Below are 5738 nucleotides of genomic sequence, written 5' to 3' on the forward strand. Positions count from 1 at the left end.
GCGATAATAGATCAAATGAAATTTATAAACAAGTAGACAGGTCAGCGGATATCCGTAGCATCGAAGGAAAGGTAAAGAACAAGTTCAAATGGTCGTGGCTGGAGGAAAAGGATGTAAATGGTGACTTTTTATTGGACTTTGTGAGGAAAGTGGACAGGCTAGGATATGCAGTATGCACGTGGTTAGTAAATTTTACTTTATAGATCTATTAAAGTTTATAATCATTTCTTGTACTGGAGTTTTAGAAAATCGTTAATAATTTCTTAATTATCATTCAATGACGTGACTGATCAAGACGGCAAATCAATTAAAGCAGCTATCGATGTGCATGGGGATTAGCTCTGTTTATTGAGTCATAATGAAAAATTTAAAATATATATTATCAACTAAAAACTATCCGTAGTATCTTATTGATTTAATATGTTTTTGGTTTTTCACTGTGACCATTGATAGGGGGAATTTCGAGCAGGCAAGTGCCTATGGGGATATTCTGCCCAAATTTTCTTTAGATCAGGACTTAGTTTTTTTCAGCATATATATATATATGTGTGTGTGTGTGTACATGGGGATTTAGCTATGTGTAATGAGTCATAGTGAAGAATTGAAAATATATTATCAACTAAGAAGTGTCCGTAGAGCGTGAAATATGATTTAAAAGCACAGAACACTAGCAGCCTTGGTCATTACCATAGGGAGGATGTCCTAAGGGATCCTGTGGACAAGAGTGTGTGCTACCACTACAGACAGCCTATGGCAGATATGCTAAAAAACTGAGGGAGAGGAAAGAAGAAAAAGCACTGCCAAATCCAGCTTATTCTAAACATGGATCAAAACAGTGCACACAATTGCTAAAAACATTAAAAAAGCAATATGGTCAAAGAGGGGAGCTAGCAAGAGAAAACGAAACAGTGAGGATGTTGAAAAACCAAGGAAGAAAAAGATCTAGTGTTGTTGGTGTCACTGTCACAGCTGGTTTTCTCTTTCCTGAGCAGACTGTCTTGTTTTATTATTATAGAACTATGAACTTTTTAACAGAATTTGCAGTGCATTCCATGGTATATGTATAATTTAGTGCTTTATTGATGGATTTGAAATCCTTGAAGTGGCATGGTTATAAGAAATATTCCTTTTGTGTTTTCTTCACTTCAGTGTTGTGATAACTGATAATATTTTATACTGAATGAGCTCAAATTACAAGAAAAATGTGGCTGATTGATAAGATCTTTTGTAAACTGAATGAGATTGATTTTACAATAAATATATGTCTGATTTATTTTTAGCAATGTTTTAATAATGAATCTATTCAATTTCATAATAGTGTGAACTGTTTAGTCTCAGTTGAATCATACACATTTCTAAAACACATATGCAGTACCGAGTGTAAGTTATAAAAGCATTACTTTATATAAGTTTTGACATCCAATAGTGAAAATTATGAATTCCAAAGAATGCACTCTTGAAAATTATCCATTAACTAGGGGAATCAGATTTGATATTTCTCACATGTATTTGATAATCATTGATATAAGAAAAATGGGGTAACTTGTTTAAGTGAATTTTAAGTACTAAAATGCATCAAAATGCAGGATTTTGGGTGCCGGACCCTCCCCCCCCCTACTTGGCTTCGATTATTTTCAGGATTTTTAGCAAAGGGACACTTTCATCTCTGTGTCTAACACTTCAGTGTAGAACAAAGTTCTTACACCAGAATGGTTCTTTACTATGCATTCTGTATTCTTTTTTGTTTATATGTATGTCTGTAGTTTTGTGAAGCAACAGTCCAGTAGTTTTAAATTTTAATTACAATGAAAGAAACCAGTGTCCAGACAAAATAATATTTATACTGCTATGAAAGATAATTTTGCAAATGATACAGTATTTCACATCCATTTGATATGACTAAGTTTTTCTTGGAGATATGTATGCATGTGCTCATCCAAATCTATTTTTACATGTGAATATTTTCCATACAGTAGACTAACTGTTTGCTTGGTTCAGCTACATAACCAACTCTAGTCTTTTTAAAACTTGGTACCATCTTCTTAAAATTTCACCATAGACTCTAGGCTTGTAAGTAGGCTCTTAAAAAGTTATAATTTTGTGTATCTGATTTTTTTAATGATTCCTGTACATAATCATTTTTAGTTGATTTGCTTTTACATAGAAAATTGTTTGTCAGGTAATATCCATCTTCTGATAACATCAATAATGAAATTTCAAATATTCTTGGCAGTTTTTTGTATACAAAGAAACTAAAGTATGAGCTTCCATATAAATAAAGATCCTAAACTTTCACTTTCTTTAATTTTGAATCATTTTTGAACTTTGATTTCCAGAAAGGATTTATTAACACATTGCAGTTTACAAAGGATGGGAAATACCTGGTGGCTGGTGTAGGACAGGAACACAGACTTGGACGATGGTGGAGAATAAAAGAAGCCAGAAACTCCATTGTTATTATTCCTTTGTTATTTAAAACATAATTTACAAGTAAACTATCTTATAGTTGGTGTGAAGAAATCAATAAAAGTTATTTTTTGAGAGACTTCGTTGTTGGATGTTGATTCCAGTACTTTTAATCTTTATATTGATGCAATAATTTTATTTACGTTTTGACTGTATGAGATCAACAAAGTAGTAAATTTTTTCTGTTAAAAATATAAAAATTATTTTTTCAGTTGGTAGTGTTCCACAAGCATTTACAAACTTAGTAAACTTCCAATAAGACCCATCTCTGTCAAAAACAGTAATTTGTTTGTATTTCAGTATGTTTTTAAAAGGGTTTATATAGTTTGAGGTGATATGTATCTTCCTATTAAACATATGTTTGCATCATATTTCAGCACCATATATCCTGATTTTCCAGAAATAATGTTACCTTTGAAATACTTTTATTGAAACTAAAACTAGGACTCTTGTGAGTTTCATTTTTTATTCATTTTTCTAAACTGTTTTCTCATTAAGTTTCTTGTTAGTCCATGACTTTTTTTGGTTTTCTTTTACAGAAGGCTTTAAAAACATTGTTCTTTCTACTTGAGCTTTTTTTTTTAGATTAGTTTTCCAAGACTTCCTCTACAAGTGTCACTCTGGACTAGGCATTTCCAGCCCAATTTACCTTTGTTTAATAATCATGAATACTCTGCCTAAACCGTCTACAAAAGAATAGATTTAAATTTTCTTTTTTCCCCCCGTCTAAAGCAGTTAACACAAATACACTAAAAAAGGCATGTTGTGCAATGGCTTACTGTTTAAAAAATTAATAGTATGTGTTTATTATTATTTTAATGATAAAATTTCTAATTTTAGCACCAAAGCTTAGTTGAGAAGAGGCTTAGTCGAACAGTTATAACGACTAGGAGCTTTCAAACACTATTCAACTCTGTTGTGTAACACTCTGATTGTTACCGAACTCGTATGGGCAGGAAATAAGCGTCAGTTAATACACATTATAAAGCACATATACATGTGAATTATAGATGAAAACACTTCGTTCTCTATCCTTGGAATATGCTTTTTTTTCTACCTAATAAATCACGATGCTACAACAATATGGAGATCTGATTTCCATACACGATCCACTATCTCATTTCCTTGCGGAAAATGACTGTTGATTTAAAGCTGTTTCGTTGTGTATGCCGTTTATATCAAAAGAGGAAAGAACGAAAATAACGCCCACAGTATTTCCAGCAGCTATTTTATATAGGAATTTCAAAAGCTTTAATAGATATTTCGTCCGAATGTGCATGTATCTACAGAACAAATGTTTATGTTTCTCATAAATTTTAATTTTCATTTAAATCTGTGTATGTATAGAAACTTAGTGAAACATCCAGCTTTCACTACCTTACATTTGTCCGTGTCACGATTTCTATCCCCCCCTGGTGGCTCAGCGGAAAGTATGAGGGTTTGTAACACTAAAAATCGAGTTTTGATCCCCGCAGCAGGCAGAGCAAAAACATTCCATTGTGCAACTTTGTAATTAATAACAAAATACTCTATTTCTAGCAAGTATTTTAGGTGTTACAATTGTTCCTGGTTTCTTACTACGTTACATAAGTAACTTGTTTATTACATGTGACATACAAACGCATATTGTAACATGTCACCTAAGTATTAGTTTTCTCAGATGATGTGTACATGTAGCTGTTTCAATTCTTCTACAAATAATTTGATGTTTTATAATGCGTAAGTGAAAAACTGTAACATGATTTACACAAATATTAACGATATCTGTATAAAGATAAATATGCAAAACGTACAGGTGCATAATGAAAAGAAACGAGAGGAATTTATCACATTTATGCATTGTTCTTATTTACTTATTTTCAGATATAACTAGTTCGTTTTTACGTATTGCTCATATCCATACATCTTCACTAAATTTTCTCTGAAACCTATATTTTCAAGTATTTCATCATGTTACGTGTTGTATCTCTGTCGAAACTATAACTAAATGCATTTCCTCTCAAACTAAAATTACTGATGATTTGCAATTCAAAATAATTCCCGTCATTTGCATGATAGTTCCATAGTTTAGTCTGACATGCAGTATCACATTGCCAACAAAAGTATGGGTGTGGCTGCGATATTACATTCATCAAGGACAGGATATATATATATAAACACTGTATGAAGTTAGTGTTAGCAGCAGACATTTTTTGAAGTCAGAGCGATTCAGGTACTTCCATCAAACATTCACTAACATGGCTACAAAGGTTATAACGTTTGTCTTCGTTGCCTTCTTTACATTGGCGATGGTTTCTTTAGTTTTTGGTGCTCCTGTAAATGAGTCAGACAAAGAAAGAGTAAAACGACAAACAAACCCAAATGACAGTTTTATGATAGCTCTCATGCAGATTTTACAACAGATTTTGAACCAAAATAACTCCAATCTGCAAACAGGAGGTGGCCTAACTATTCCATTCCCCTCTCGAAACTCACGGAGATATGGAGGAAATAACACTGACGATGAAAGTACTGATGACAGCGACAATGATGGTTGAACCACAAGAATCTTATCTACATCACTTACTACTATTACTGATATTTACGTAATGTGGTCTTGAATAATTAGTATTAGAAATGTTTCAGTGTGTCCAGCACCTATCACAGTATTTAGTAGTAGCTCTAGGTAAACTGTATAACCATTGCAAGATGAAATAGTGAATAATCTTAGAAATGAAAATGGCTTTCGTTTTTAAAATTAGCCAGTTCTCGTCCAAGAGTATTATAATTTGAAACATTAAATAAACAGTAAGGACATTTTAGTTGAAGCACTACAATAGTAGAATGAATGAGCATGTGAATTGTTTCACACATTCATATTTTATTCTTGTATTATTTAGTCATTTAAAATTATGAAGTGTTAATCTTGAATTATATGGTTGAAAGTTATGATTTGAGCTAAAATATAAAGATTCTGTTCTAATAAACTACAGCAACATAAAATTTCTAGTATAAAACTCTAGTTTTAGTTCTAAATGGGTTGAAGTGGATTTCTTGAAAAAAGAGAAATTAATTTAATCGTAATTTTTGATACATGGAAATTTTGAAGCTTGAGTTCGTTTTGTTTAACATTCCTTTTATCAATTTGTTTGGAAAAATTATTTCATAAATGTATTTGATATTAGTACTTTTGTAGTAATTTCTAGTTTTCAGTTTACAATCTTCTTAACAGTGATTTTTTTTGTAATCACAATTATCTAGATTCAACTGTTACATGTAATCTATGTAAAATA

At 31.6% G+C, this 5738-nt stretch overlaps 1 long non-coding RNA gene across 1 annotated transcript; it reads left to right on the forward strand.

Annotated features, from left to right (window-relative positions):
* The first annotated feature begins 36 nt into the window (after positions 1-36).
* Positions 37-2545, forward strand: LOC111086031. Its single transcript, XR_002610798.1, has 2 exons — positions 37-181; positions 2337-2545. It is a non-coding gene; the product is annotated as an uncharacterized LOC111086031 (long non-coding RNA).
* Positions 2546-5738: the final 3193 nt, after the last annotated feature.

The sequence above is a fragment of the Limulus polyphemus genome, unplaced genomic scaffold (assembly GCF_000517525.1).
Source record: "Limulus polyphemus unplaced genomic scaffold, Limulus_polyphemus-2.1.2 Scaffold800, whole genome shotgun sequence".
NCBI lineage: Eukaryota > Metazoa > Arthropoda > Merostomata > Xiphosura > Limulidae > Limulus > Limulus polyphemus.